General features: G+C 44.8%; 1 protein-coding gene across 1 annotated transcript in view; it reads right to left on the reverse strand.

Annotated features, from left to right (window-relative positions):
* Window positions 1-15,237, reverse strand: part of C12H4orf51 (chromosome 12 C4orf51 homolog) — a 53,475-nt gene that overhangs the window by 3,498 nt on the left and 34,740 nt on the right.

Genomic DNA, 15,237 nt, shown 5'->3' on the forward strand with positions numbered 1-15,237 from the left:
TTTGCTTTTTGCTGGCATTACAGGCAGGAGTGGCTTCACATTTCGTATACATACTTGTTTGTCCCTTAGATTCCACATCTACCTCACATTTCCCCTGTGGATGAGAAAAACCAGAAATATAAAGAAAATAATCATCAGTTGGGTAATCATTTCCCCTGTTAATGGGCTTCCAGTGACTTTAAGGAATGGCGGGGTTGGAGCCATCCATGACAGAACAGACCACATCCTCTTCCATCCTGACTTACCTAGAGAGCGCTGCATGCAGACCTGGGCATCTCCAAGCCAGTAATGTGGCCCTTGTTTGAATTTAATCCAAGATCATACATACTTTTCCTACTGTTGTGTTAAATAAATATATTTTAAGCTAAGACTCAAGGCCACGTTTTCTATAATGTGTCTATAATTTGGTGGCCACCAAAAACTGTCCCTGGTTTTAACAGAGCTGCAGCACTGGTCACAGGGGAACAAGGAGAAATATCAAGGCTTGATGAGCACATGCATCTCCTTACCCACAGTCAGAAGCATCATCTAAGAACTCTTGCCTGCCAAAGGTCGTGCGAGGCTTGTGAACAATTTGAAGGGGAAGGCACATCTCATTAGTTGCCAAAACACAGAAATCAAGTCATCTCGGTGCTTTCAGCCCATGGGGAGGAAGGAGAACCAAGAGGAGCTCACTGCACCTAAAAGGGTAGGGAGGGAAGGAAGGGGACAGCAGCTGAATGATTTTATCTGTGGTGCTTGCAGAAGACAGAACGTAAAACTAGAATCCTTCCCAATGCACCTTAGAACCTGTGAGCAAAATCACAGGATGAAAGAATAGCCTTGGGAATTCAGACACCATTCTAAGGAGCCATCAACCACAAACATTCACGAGACCCAGCCAACATTCTTACTGGTGTCACTCTCTCAAAACAGAAGAGTCCCACACAAACTGAAGTTTATTTTGCAAATAACTACAATTAACTAAGCAAGCAAATACAAGCAAATACTAAGCAGGCCCTGGGGTAAATGAAATGAGATGACATTAAATGACTCTGGGGACCGAGGGGCCCGTTCTTCCTCTGTCCAGGGTCTGAATGGTCTCAGGTAATCAGTCAAGACCTCTTCTTTATGAAGCAGCAGATCTCCATTCATAATTCTTTCCTGATAGCTGGATCTGTAAAACAGGAAAATGCAAATCCTGCTCACATTGGTAGGAGCTGCAAGGGGAAAAGGAAAATCAATTGCTGTGTCCCTTTGGAATTCCATTTTGATAGCGTTAAGGTAACTATTAGTTAATTAGTTCTTAGTTTTCAATAGAATTTTAGACCTAGAGCAGAGAATCAACCTCAACTCACACTTCAAAATTATTTTCCTGAATGCCAGTCCCTATTGGTGGCTTCCCACCCTATTTAGTGAGAATATCTGGTTTACAGATAATGTTTTCCAATCATGAGGGACATTACCGTGGAGTCAGATCACCTGAAGCCAGGCTCGGAAGCATTTTATAAAAAGAGAAGTTGAACTTGATGATCTCTAAGACTCCTTCCCACCCTAAGAGATAATATTTAATATGCTATGATTCTATGACTCTTTCTAAACAAGCAAATGTCAGTCAACCTTTGAAAGCAAAAGCGGCACTTCAGTTTTGCTCAGTTATAGCAAAAATGGCACCTCAAAGCTTTCAAGCCACAACAGACTTAAAGGAGAAAAAAAATGGCTAAAAATGTTTTTCTGCTAACTTCAGAATTTGGGAGGTCTATAATTTTTCTCTTCTGATTAAACACTAAATCATCATGCTGGGATTGTCTTCAGTCATCTTGAGGGTAGCTTAAATACATTTTACCAAACCATGGGTACTTAATCTGGTTAGATGAGTTAGGGGGTAGCCAGATGGAGATGGAAAGGTTTTGCCCTGCCCATTTCATCTCTCTAACTCCACCCCCTCTTTTTCCCACCACTTGACTTATTCCAACCTTCTCCAGGTGACTAGTGCAATTGTGACCCCTGAGCTCTCTGCGCACCATGTTTCCAATGTTTTCTGTAAAAGAACAAATTGTTTCTTTTAAATGAAAAACATTTTAGTTTGGGTATAACGAAAGAATACACTAAATATTCTTACTCTGCCACTTGTTTAAAAAGACTCTCAGCCCAAGAACTCTAAGCACATTATGAAAACTCTCAGGCACTTTGTTGAATTGAAAGGCTCCACGTGTTTACAGAGACACAGGGAAATAACTGATCTGTCTCCATCATCAGACAAGTAAAGTCAAGAGAGCATACACTGGGCTGGGACAAGAGAAAGTTATCTAGCCATCCTCTGGCCTGAATGTAGGGCTCCACCCAAACCATCCCAGAACGGTAAGTGTCTTTCCGATCGCAAAGATTTCTAGATAGGAGATGCCATCACTTGGCTTCGGTGTTCTCTTATTTTAACTTTAACTGCAATTCCTAATTAGTCGTCCACAGACTTTTCAGTGTGTATTATAAAGGACCACCAAGCCCCCGTCCCCTTATGTCCCACTTCAAATAGAGTAGTCTGTTAGAACATTCTCCATGCAACGGGTTTGGTCAGCATTTGTAGTCTCTGCCTTTCTCTCTGTCTCTCTCTCTGTCTATCTATTTTCTGGGTTCCCCTAAAAAGCAAAACTCTGAGAAACCAATGTGTGGAACTAGAAAGAGTGAAGCAAGTAAGAAAGAAAAGCCAATCCCAGGGTGCATAGGCAAGCTAGTCACTGCTGTGAACAGCTGGGATGCAATCCCCTGGGAACCCTCATGAGGAGCTGTGTACATGTGTCTCAGTATTGACAGCCCAAGGGATAGAAGACAGAAGGGGCTAGAGCAGACCCAGGGAGTGTTAACTCTCTTGCACTTCCAGGTTTGCCCATGATTCAGAGTGGTTGAGTAGGTTCCCACAGGCAGCCACAAAGGTGGCAAAGAAGCCCAAAGTGCAGAAAGCAAAAGACGCTTGGTGAAGCTGAGGTGAGGTGCTGTCAATTACACCTGACCATAGTTGGTTGCTACAGCAAGGAGTGGAGTAAGAAAGTGAGTTTGTGAGATGGGGAACAATAGGTATCCAATAAAATTATCATATTTGGCATGAAGGTTGCTATCACTTTAGCCTCTAAACCAATGTTGGCTACACATCCAATCTTTGCGTTAGCTCAAAGCTCTTCTCCTTTCCCCCAGCAGGAGTTGGGCAGAGCCAAGGACGGTGTTGGGTCATGATGCTAAGGAATGGAAGAGGTGGCACATGAGAAGCAGGCAAAGGCTCTCATCTATATGGCAGTCTCCTTAGAGTCCTCCCTTCTTTGGGGCTTGCTTTTTGATTTCTCTAATGGAATTGAGCTCTTCTAGGACTCCATTGGGGGAAGTCACTTGACAGGGACATGGGCTGCCTCCCACCTCAGAGAGCCTCCTTGATCTGGGAAAGCCACAGGAGAGCCCAAATGAGGCCAAGGGAGAAGAGCCATCCCCTAGGCTTCTGAGGCCAACCTCAAGCCAAAGCAAAAGGCATCCTGGTGGCTCTCATAGGTCCCAATTTACCATGAATGGGGATCCAACAAAGGGGTTGTTGGCTGGAAATAAAATGGTTATATTTACCTGCCATTTTCTCTGTATATATATCTCCTTCAGGAACCTAGGGCTGGACAGGGAGGTATCTGTCCTCATGGAAAACACCTGATTGAAAATTGAAATATTCAGGATATGGGTCATCTCTGTTTCTTCCCATCTCTAACCCACAACTAGCAGTCCTTTTACTAATGGAAGATTGGACTAAGCATGGAATAATGGGTGGTTACATAGATACATAGAACATATATATATGGGCCGGCCCCGTGGTTTAGTGGTTAAGTGCGCGCGCTCTGCTGCTGGCGGCCCGGGTTCGGATCCCGGGCGCGCGCTGATGCACCACTTCTCCGGCCATGCTGAGGCCGAGTCCCACATACAGCAACTAGAAGGATGTGCAACTATGACATACAACTATCTACTGGGGCTTTGGGGGGAAAAATAAATAAATTAAAAAAAAAAAAAAGAACATATATATGAAGAATGTATAGAGTACATACATAAAATAAATATTAACATAATAGATATGTATATGTGTGAGAGCATCCAGAAGGAAGGCCATAAATTTTATTATTCTGGGATTCACAATATTAAAAGATAATATTTTTCATATTTCCCTTGTGCTGCTGAAAATAAATACAGGTTGATGAAAGAGTAACATATGAAAATAATTAAGGGTCAAAGAAATCTCATTAATCAGAATATCTCCTTGCCCATCACTTCCACAATTAAATAAATGGGCATAGCAATGGGTCACCACCACACTATCAGTCAGGGTCCCATCTTTTTATGGCATCAGACAACAGACACAGCAGCAACAAGAGCTAAATACGCAGAAGTCTTGTATCTTTTTTAATGGGCAGAATAATAATTTCCTGCTGATGAAGGACTTTACAATTTGGCTTGTCTGCCTGTGAGTAAGGCTAACTAGTGTACACGCATGGTTTTGTGTCACAGGATCCTGTCTTTAAATACGAGCCCCTCACATTACCCATAATCCATTGCCTCTCTCATTATGATTCTCCACACCTGTTCTTTATAACCCAAAGTTTCCATCCCAGTTGGCCATATTCTAAAGCAAGTCTAAGCCTATCCTACCAATCACTGCTCCCCTCACAGACTCCCTTCCACTCCAACCTTGTCCAATTTCTCTCTCTCCTTTTCATTCACTATTTAATGAGCAACAAATACGTGGAAAGTCATGTGCTAGCAGCTGGTAAGAAATGGAGATAAGTAAGATATATTTCCTAGCTCTAAGGAGTTTACCATCCAATTGAAGAAATACATGTTTGAGCAAATGCATTATAATACTGGAAAAATACACATAAATTGCTGTGGAAATACTGAATAAAGAGCCACCAATTCCAACCAGGGTGAGAGGAGGCTCTACGGGGGATGTAGCATGCAAACTACAATCTAAAGGATGAGTAGGATTTTCATAGACAGAAAAAAGTGGGAAGGGCATTCCAGATTGAGATAACAGCTTGAGAAAAGTCAAGAAGGTGAGAAATTGCCTTGTGGGTTCTGTTGTGCTAGGAGATAATGAAACCAAACAAAGCCAGCTTGTGTAGGGCTTTGAGTCCCTTGTTAAGGAGACTGAACGTCTAAACTACTCTGTAGTTAATAAGAGCTAAGAAAAAATTTTGAGGAGGAGAATGGCATGTGACCAGTTTTAGGAAGATAATTCTAGCAGTGTTACAAAAGGAAGACTCAAAAGACAAAAAACATCCTAAACCAAAGCCATCATCCTCTCCCTCACATCCGCCCCTTAACCATGTATTCCTTAGCCCCATAAGGGCACACCCATCCTCCAAGTCACACAAGCTACAAAACTTGGGGTCAATTTTGCCTCCTTCTTTCTCTCCTCCTCCTTTTCTCTATCTCTCCTCCCTATCTTTGGACAGCTAATCCATCAGAATCCTGTTTATTTTATCTGCCATGTATGTTATGAATCTATCCTGTCCTTCCACTCTTAACAACCTGGTGCAGGTCCTTTGCGTTCTTGCCAGGTGTTTTGCAATAGTTTCCTGTCTGAATAGGATATTCTTGTGTAGAAAAGACTGAAAAATTCATTCCAGAGCTCAGAAGAAATTTCATGATCAGACTTGGAGACACAAAGACAATATTTGGAGCCAGCGGAGAGGGTGATAACATCATGGTAGCATCAACAACAAAGGCACCAAAGATAGACTCTTGGAAGATACCAACTTTAATGGAGACAGAGGAGGAGGCAACATGGGAGACAAGAAGAAATAACCATAGAAGTCTTAGATAAGCATAACACTGTTAGAGAAGCCAAGGTTAGAGAGACTTTTACATGAACTTGGACAGAAGGATGAGCAGGGTGAGGCTGAATCTCACAGCCTTTACCAATTTGACGGTACTTGGTGATCTCTAAGGATGCAGTTTCAGTGACAGGTTGGCGTGGAAACCAAATTCCAATAGGTTAAAGAATGAATTGATGGTGAGGAGCTGGTGACAAGGAGAAAAGCCTGCTCTTGTATTAAGTTTGGTATTCAAAGAAAAAAAAAATCATGCACACCTAGTACTTGCCAAAAGATGCCAAACCTTCCCTTCCCTCTCAGGGAAATCTAACCTTTTCCCATTCCCTGCTTCATATTCCTTCAAAGAGGAGAAGCACAATCTGCTGATATCACAATCCCCAGCCACACTCCAAACCAATTTTCCATATCCCTTTTGGTATAACTCATCCTGTGAAGTGCATGCAGTCTGTCTTCACACCATCCCTGCTATTGCTGTCTGCCTGGACCAGCTTCTGTTAGCCAAAGAGGAAGGAAACAGGCTGCATGGATAAAATTTAGTGGCACTTCTAAATACAAGAGTGTAGAGAAGTGCAAAAAAACGGTCAAGGGATGGAAAGTAACCTTCCACCTCCCCTCTACTGTGGCTAGAATTATAAAATAAGGATTCCAGTGTGGAAAGATGAAGGTTTAGAAGGGAATACAATAGGCCTCAAAAACAACATGATGTATATGGCGAGAGAGCACAGACTCAGCCACCAAATTCCAGAATATTAGACCTAGGAGTTAAATCTTGAAGCTTAAAACAGGTTGTTTATGTTGGAGCCCTGGTCTCATGCTACCCTGACTAACCGTCCCTCTCTGATGCATTGCTAACCTGACCTTTATGGAGAGCAATGGATCTCAAACCCGTCTAGGCTGCATACTACTTCAGCTGGGGAAAAAGAGCTACAACTCCATTATCCTGCCATGCTGGCTGCCACCTCACCACCAGGAAAAAAATAATAACTCTCATCAGACATAATGGAAAGAAGGGTACTGGGTTTTATAAGATAGAAATGAAGTAGTCTGTTTTTTATTAAATATCATGAGAAAATTATTAATTCATGCCACAAACACAAAAATAAACATTATCATATTGAAAGCATTTATTCTGGAGACCATCTGGCAGAGCCTCGCAGACCACACTTTGAGAAGCAGAGTGTATTTGTCACCGTGGCGGGCTCTTTCATTAAAGTAGCAAATCCAGAGGAAGTGAAAATTTAAGGGTTTTGATGGGAGTACTTTGCAGTAATGACATCTGCTAGATACTTGTCACATGTTTCTCTAGAGGTAGGCTTGCTTTTACAAATGCTACTATATGAAAACCTAAATTTTCAAATCAAGGGGTAGTTATTATTTCAGAATCTCTCCCTTTAAAAATGGATTTTTTCCTGGGCACCCTATTCCAGAAGAGTATTCACATACAAATGTATAGAGCATTAATTGTTTAACATAAAGGATGGAGGGACGATGAAGGAGAATGTAGGAAATCTAAAGAGCCACAATCAATTATAGATTAACCAAAAATGGAAAATGCAGCATCTTGAAATTATAAAGTAAAGGCATGTTCGGGTTTTTTGTTTGCTTGTTGTTTGTTTTGTAAAATGCAGTTTTAAAAACCTCACACTGTCCCATTTTTTGCAGAAAGGCAGGGATAGCTATAATTTGGAAAGCACATCTCCTCTCTAGAGATGGATAGAGCTCTGGTTACAGACAAAGTGGAGGAAATCTTGCATTCCAGAAAATGAGAAATGCTGCTGGCAACTGGAGGAAACACCCGATTCCCTTGAGGATCCAAGTGAACTGTTTTCTCCTGGCTGCCCTACATTTTCAGAAGACTCCTGAACTTAATTTTGTTTGCTTCTTCTGCCTTCGTTTGCTCAGAGATGTTATTGTTGGTTGAATATCAGTTCTGTGTTTGAGCTTTTCCCAAATCTCTCTCCTCTGTGTCACACATCACGTCCAACGGGTGGACCCAGACAATCCATGGAACAAAGTCCTCAGTCTAGAATAGGCGAGGTCAGCAGAGCATGACCTTGATAGCCTTTCAGTACTTGAGAGTTCATGTCCACCCTGGTCCTCCCCAAGACCATCAGGCATCCACCTACCAAAGTTCAATCACTACGAATGGAGTCATCTGAAAAGGGCCACATTACACATCAAATGGTATTAATATGATACACTGCATCACTACTTACTCAGGCATGTCTCAGACTCTAGTGAGAAGAGCAGCATCTATCAACTAGGAGCTCAGTATTTGTCAGGGGTGTTGGGGCTGCAGCTACTCAAGCCCTAATTACCATTTAGTTAGGAGAGTGAGTAATTCAGATGATACAGGCTGCATATGTTTACTGTCTCTTCGTATCGAGCACTTAGAAGTGGAAGAAATAGCCCTCATGCAATCCAAATCTCCTGGGAGAATTTGGGCCCTCAATGATTACTCTTATATTCCTCATACTTTTAAAAATTTAATAACTATTTTTCAAAATCTTCTTTAGACATTTTCCTCACCTTACTGGGAATGTATCCTTCCAAATCTTCCTCTTCTCCCTCTCTCTAGAACCCCTTAAAATTCCCTCCAACGTTTGGCCACAGAGTCCCTTTTCTCTCCTCCTTAGCACTTTATTAGACAGATCAATTTAACCTTTCTGGTTTTTTCCTCACTACCCGACATCCTGGAACCAGAAAGACCTGAGCCTCAGATTGAAAGAGCTAGTCAGTCCCAAAGAGGATAAAATTTAAAAACAAACTCACACACAGAGATATAATAAAACTCCAGAACATCAAGGTGAAAAAGACAGTCCTAAAATGTACAGTGGGACACAGATAGACCTACAAAGGAGTGAGATTCAGACCAACCATAGCAGTTTCAAGAAAATAATGGAACAAGTTTAGAAATGCTCAGGAAAAATAAATTCAAACTCAGAGTTCAATAACAAGCCAAACAAACACTCAAGAGAGATTAAAACAAATTCTCAGACACACAAGCTCTCAGAAAAATTTATTATCCACAGACACTCTCTGGTGGAGGAAGGAGGGAAAACAAAAGAAAAGCTACCAGAGGACGTACTCCAGCAAGAAGAAAAATGAATCCAAAAGGTAATCAAGTAGCAAAGGAGAATGTATTCATGTTTTATTTTTGTAATTAAAAAGTAATTTTTGGAAAGGTTGGGGAGAAAGGAAGGTATGAAACACAATTTAAGTCTTTACTTTTCTTTCCATTTCATGTTACCTTTGCATAATATGGCATTAAAGTTTACAAACTGCTTTTGGATAAATTGCCAAGAGCCAGAATCACAGGACCTACCAAAATATGTTTTAAGAAGAACCGTGTTGGGACAAATAGTAATTCCGATAAAACTTGGAAATGCACTCCCTGAGTGTAGTATCGCACTTCTTGCCATGGAAGCTGGCTGCCTTACACCAGTCGTCATGATGACAGTGACAGCGGGTCTCAGGAGGAGTGAGGAACATCCGATTTAGCAGACTGATTGCCCTTCTTACTCTGCCGACCAAGTTGGACTAGATTATGAATTAGTAGAGAAGGAGACGAATGGAGGTAAGGACTTGAAAATTTCAGACCAGCTGAGGCACTGAAAAGGGAACTCATTAGAGGTCCAGGCTGAGGTCTGTGGACTAGAGGCCTGTGGCTGCCAGCGTGCAGCAGGAGGGACCAGCTTTGCGCAAGAGGCCGGCTAATGAAAGATCTTAGGCTCCACAAGGCTTCTGTGGAGATGTTCATGGTACTACTGCCTATGTCAGATGCCATGAATTTAGGGTTTGGAATCTCTCGCTTGACTTTTTTTACGCCATCCCAGTGTGTGCCAAAAAAACAGCAGCTGCCAAAAAGCAAACATTTTCCTGTCTCTAAAAATAAAATGCTGGCAACACTTCAGGCCCCTGTGCCAAGACCTGGCCCTTCCCAGGATAAACAATAGGTGGCCAAGCTGATCAGAGGCAAGCACTGAGCCCTGAAGTAGGCCTAGGTTCAGCCTCGAATGCCAAGGTCAGGGCATGTGCCGCTGTAAAGTTAGAGGTAGCCCTCCCTCCTCCACAGCTGATGGAGGGCAGCTGCTGCCCACCTCCCCACCAGGGGCCAGGTGTGGCTGACAGGAGACAGCCTCGGGTTACACCAGAAACCTTGACCCAGCTGAGGTCACACAGCTCAAACCAACCCCTGCCCCCAGGGCCCCAGGGTGCATGGTGACAGATCTGAGATCCTGCCCAGAGACAGCTCCCTGGGAAGGAAAGTTTCATAAGTACCCATCAGCATTCGTGACTCAGGGCTGTGCCATCACCTGTCAAAACCCCTCATGCCCAGCTGAGAGCCTTCACCTGCTGGACACAGGCCCAACCAAATGACCTTAGTGTGTGAGTACTATAATAACAGTATTGTTCCCACTCTAATTGCCTCCCAGCCCATCAAATGCTTCTACAGCGCTTGTTCAAGGCCCTCTGCCTTGTCATTAGGGTTCAAATCCTCCCTAGACCATAAGCTTGGCTTTTTGCAGGTTTGGGTTAGGGGAGGAGAGAGACTAAATATAGCAAATATTTGCAGGCATAATCACTCCATAAACATGCTTCAGTGGAAGAGAGTGTGGGGCTGACCCAGGTGACGGATGTCACTCACCCGAGTGTCACATCCTAAATAAAACTGAATGAGCCCATTCTCCTGCAGAACCAGTGACGCCTGTTCACACTATAAATATTTATGAAGTCATGGTCCTTAAAAGACTTTATTTTTCCAGGTAAGTAGACTTTAATGAAAAAGTTAAGCAAAGCTTTTCCTGCAATTATGGAATAGTCACTGTAGCTTTTCAGTGGGTATTGCATGGAAAGGAAAAGAAAAAAAGAAAGAAGAAAAGGAAAAGTAAGCCCCCTTCCATGGGGCTGCTGCATGGAGATCTCATTTATGCCAGTCAAGGTTCATTCTCATTCAAAAAGTGACAGCCTTGTCTGGAGTGGCAGAAACCAGAAGAAGCGCTAGCAGTCCCAATCAACCCAGGCCTGTGTAATGAAGGGAGCACAAACAGATCCTTGTCACCCAAGTTCAGACCCCTCCCACCACCTCTGCTGGGAGAGACATTCTCCTTAGCGTGCTCAGCTCTCTCAGCCTGTCTCTTAGTAACCGAAAAAACGTACACCTCACCCCGTTACTATGCTCATTTGAAAAGAATTCTCAGAATGTGAGGATGTGTGCCTGGGTGTCTCTGGGTGTTTATGTAAAGTCCACCTCTCCTGCTCTGAGTTACTCCTCCTTACTGCATAAGCAATGGCACCCCAGGACGCCCGCCAGAATCTGACCAGGTTCTCCTGCGTTCTTCACCATGCACCACTGCAAAGAAACACCCCTTGGGCTCCCAGCAGCACAGCCACACTCCCCTCCTCCAAGGCCCTGTGGCAATCCTGCCACCTGGAGCTCCCAAGCCATTGTCTCCAAAACAATACACGCTAATTTTCATGACACTTTGCAGTTTACATGTTACTCATCTCTTCAATGCATCAAAACCTTTGCCCAAGTCCATCAAGACTGTTTCTTTCCCAGGGATGGCCTTCTGCCCAGGCTCCCTTCCCCTCCTAACCTCAGGGTGGCCCCTGCTCTGTCAGACTGAACTGGCCCCATTGGGAAAAGTTGAAGATCTTCTGGCCATAGCCTCCGGGAAGTCTTGTTCCGTAAGGAACAAGAGTCTCTAGTTTTGTGAAGTGAGTCACAAGCTGTCTTGCCTGTGCCTATCTGGGGAGGCCAGGGCTGCCATGTATGGTCTGTGCTCTGTGCCACCCACCTCTCCGTGTACATCGGAGTTCCTTGCCAGGACAGCCTGAGTCATAAAACTCAGCACATTCCTTAGGCGTTGGATAGCCTTTCCTTGTTATTACATTGCTTTTGTTTTATGCAGCACCTGGTTTCATTTTAAAAACCCAAATAAAATCTCATGATTGGGTTGGGTGGAGTAGGGGGATAGGAAGGAAAGAAAAAGAGAAAGAAGGAGGGCAGCCTAGGTTAGGGGAAGGAAGAAAGGGCTGTCACTCCCCAAAACAGGCAAGACCCAGAGAGTGAGTGAACTGCAGAGGAAAGGGCAGGAGAGAGAGAGAGGATGTGCTACAATTTAATTGAATTTGATCAAAGTCCTTTTGGCTGTGTGTGATAAAGCACTTAATGTTTAGGTCTCTTCCCCAAATTAGGCCCAAGTACTCAAAGATTTAGTACTCTACTCATCAGCCACTTGACCTTCCCTAAGTCTCCCCGCTTTCTGAGTCTCCTCAATAAAATGACAGACTTACTTTCTATGAATTCCAAGGAACTTTCCAGTTATAACACTCTATGACTCTATGAGCCAGCCTGTTCCCTTTTTTCTTGGACCACAAACCCCAAGCCATGTGTAAGGGACTACTTTTCCACAAGCTAATATTTATTTTTTGTCTTTAGGGGGTAGAGGATCGGGGGACAGCAGCAGGGGAAGGTGTAGACCCAACCATACAAATGTTGCTGGTCAAACCGAATTTCTGTGGCCAGGTTATTTTGTAAAATCATCTGTAAAGCTGTTAACATAGAGTTTTAGAATTAAAACATAATAAGCTATGCCTTGCATACAGTAAAAAAACAAAACACTGAATGAATAATACCCACTAACCTGGAGAAGTGTATTTTCTTGGAGTAGTAAAACATATTAATTACAGTACAAGACCAGGACCATTAGGCACTGGACTCAGAACTTCAACGGAGGCCTTCACCTCCCTCTGCCTGAGATTCTCTAAACGAGGCTGGCCAGGGCAAAAATCTTGGAGGTTCCTGAGTGGCTCCAAGGCTGCATTTTCAACGCACGGTTTGGCGAGCCTAATGGAAACCATACGAAGTGATCCCAGGAATCAGACCAGATGGCTTCCCGGGAATGCATTTAGCCTAACCTGGGCTAAGGAACAAAAAGAACCACTAGGAGGTTTTTTGGGGGGGAGGGCGGGGTGGTGGTGGTGCGACTTTTAATTACCTTTAATATTCAACAGAAATCATAAAGAGAAGGACATTCTTGGTAAGTGGGAGTAAATGGAGCAGGGGGCAGGGAGCCGGGCGGGGGTGGGGAGGAAGAAGGGGTAGGAGGCGGCTACTTTCGTAAGCACACGTGGTTCTGCCTCCCCTCCTAGAACAGCAGCTGCTGGGGCCCTCTGCCGCCCTGGCCGGCGGCGGGCTGCTTCCCGCGCGCAGGGCTCCGCGCCGCCCCGCCGCGCCTGGGCCCTCCCTCCAGCGCGCTGCGCAGGGCGGGGGAGGACGGTGGATGGGGGGAAGAGGCGGACCGTGGGGGGGATGCAGCGGCAGGGGGGTGGTAGAAGGAGCAGGAGGCGGCGGACCGTGGCTGCGGACGAGGAGGATGGTGGCAGGAGGAGGAGGATCTGGGAGGAGAGGGGAGGCGATCCGAAGGGAGGAGGTGGCAGAGGAAGATCGTGGCGGGGAGGTGGGGGCGGGCCGTGGATGGGGCGGGCCGTGGGCGGGGCTTAAGGGACGCGCGGCCCCACCAAAGAGAGCCGGGCCGGGACAGGCCGCGGTCCCCTCGCCCCCAGGCTCCCTCTCCCACCGCGCCTCGAGTCGCCCCCGCCCGCTCGACGGCCGGAGCCAGTTTGCTTGCCGGCGGCGGAGCCCCGCGCGGAGGGAAACCTGGCGGTGGAGGGCTGTGGATCTGCTGGGCGACTGCTCTGAATACAAAAACGCCTTTCTCACGGCCCTGCGCCCTTCCGGGGCTCCCAGATGCAAGGGACTGGCTCTTTGAAGCTGGAACCCACAGCTGTGGGGGCCACGCCACCCTGTCTGTGGTTCTTGCAGAGCAGTATGGTTCCAAGTATTTAATTTAAAGGAAAATTTAATATTGATTATCACGATAACTTTTGTCCCCTCTTCCAATTTAAGAGAGAAAGAAAATGAGGGATGGAGGCGTTTGAAGCCCAGGGAAGTGTCCAAGAAGGCCAACCTGCCAAAGTCCAGACATTCCCGGGCCCTCTCATACCTCCAAGTCGTTAATTAAGCAAACTCCGGGCCTCCAGCTTTGTGGCTTCGTTTTCCGACTCAGCTAAATGATGATAACGGCCCTCCCAGATTATAAACGGAGTATTGATCAGCTTCTGAGTCTTCAGACGAGCTAACCTTGCTTGCAGAATTACACTGTACCTGAAGCTGGAGAAAAATGGCCTGGTTGTCAACACTCGCCCATCTGCAAAGGTTACTTTTTGCACAGAATTTGGAATTAAATTGCCAAGTCATCATTCATGAGCAGGAGTTGGGCTTGTTCCTGCATTTTCTTCCATCTCCTTTAACCGTCTGATTTTATATATTGTGTCTCTGTCAGGAAGGCCAGATCAATAAGCAGGAGAGGAAAAAAAAAGGCAAGAACTCTTGGAATCACTAGCTGAACCGCCCACTGCTTCTCAGCTGCCCTTTAGTCATCCGTTAGCGGTAAGATTCTTTCTCCTCCTTGTCTTCCCTACCATTCCTTCAGTCCAGACATTCCTGGACTACATTCCTGGGTGTGAATTTCTCTGCTTTCCAGTTTGACATCATGAACTTCTTTAAGATAGGACCCAGACATATAAATACTTAGAAGATGATTATCAAAGGCATGAGACACCAGGCAAATACATTTTAAAGTGAGAATATTGTTAATGATGGATGAAAATTCATTCAGTCCTGACTTGTTGCTGAAAATTTCATTCAATCTCTACTTTGTTGCTGATGCAGGTGTCTGTACATTTTACCTCTCAATGCTTGTTCTCCTCCCCCAAAATATAATGCCTATAAAAAAATTAATATTTTTGCCTTGTCTAATAAATTAAAAGTCATGGATTTATTTTTTGGTCAGAACTCTAGGCCCAAAGTTTCCCAAACAAGTGCCCCATATTAATTGTGCAGGGGATGAGTGTGTGTGTGTGTGTAGTACTTTTAGCCTGTTGTTGCACCATAAAAACAAGAGCAGGATGTAATGTCACTAATTTCTCAGGATTTGTTGACTTAAAAGAGGCTACTGTGAGTCTAGAAAATTCGCTTTAGGGGAGGGGGTCGGGGAAGCACCTCACAGAGAAAGGCAACTGTTCCCCAGAACAGCTGCAGATGCTGGCAGTGGAATTGCTTGGCGCCAGTACAACTCGGTGCAGCAAGAGGGATTTATTTATTTAACAATAGTTAATGATTCTCCCAACAACTCCCAGGAGCCCAGCTAGCAGTAAATATACTTTCAGGAAATCGTCTCCCCTTCCTAGAAGCATGCACCAACCCTACAGTGAAGGGAGCTTCCTGGCTGTCCACACAAAATAACTTTCAGTGGACTGCCCAGCTTCTGATGCCCCCAAACCACTTCCTCCACAGTCTGCCACAGCCCTGCCTTCCCCAGCATGAAATGCTCCC

The sequence above is a fragment of the Ceratotherium simum genome, chromosome 12 (genome assembly GCF_057802395.1).
Source record: "Ceratotherium simum simum isolate JZ-2026a chromosome 12, ASM5780239v1, whole genome shotgun sequence".
Taxonomy (NCBI): Eukaryota; Metazoa; Chordata; class Mammalia; order Perissodactyla; family Rhinocerotidae; genus Ceratotherium; species Ceratotherium simum.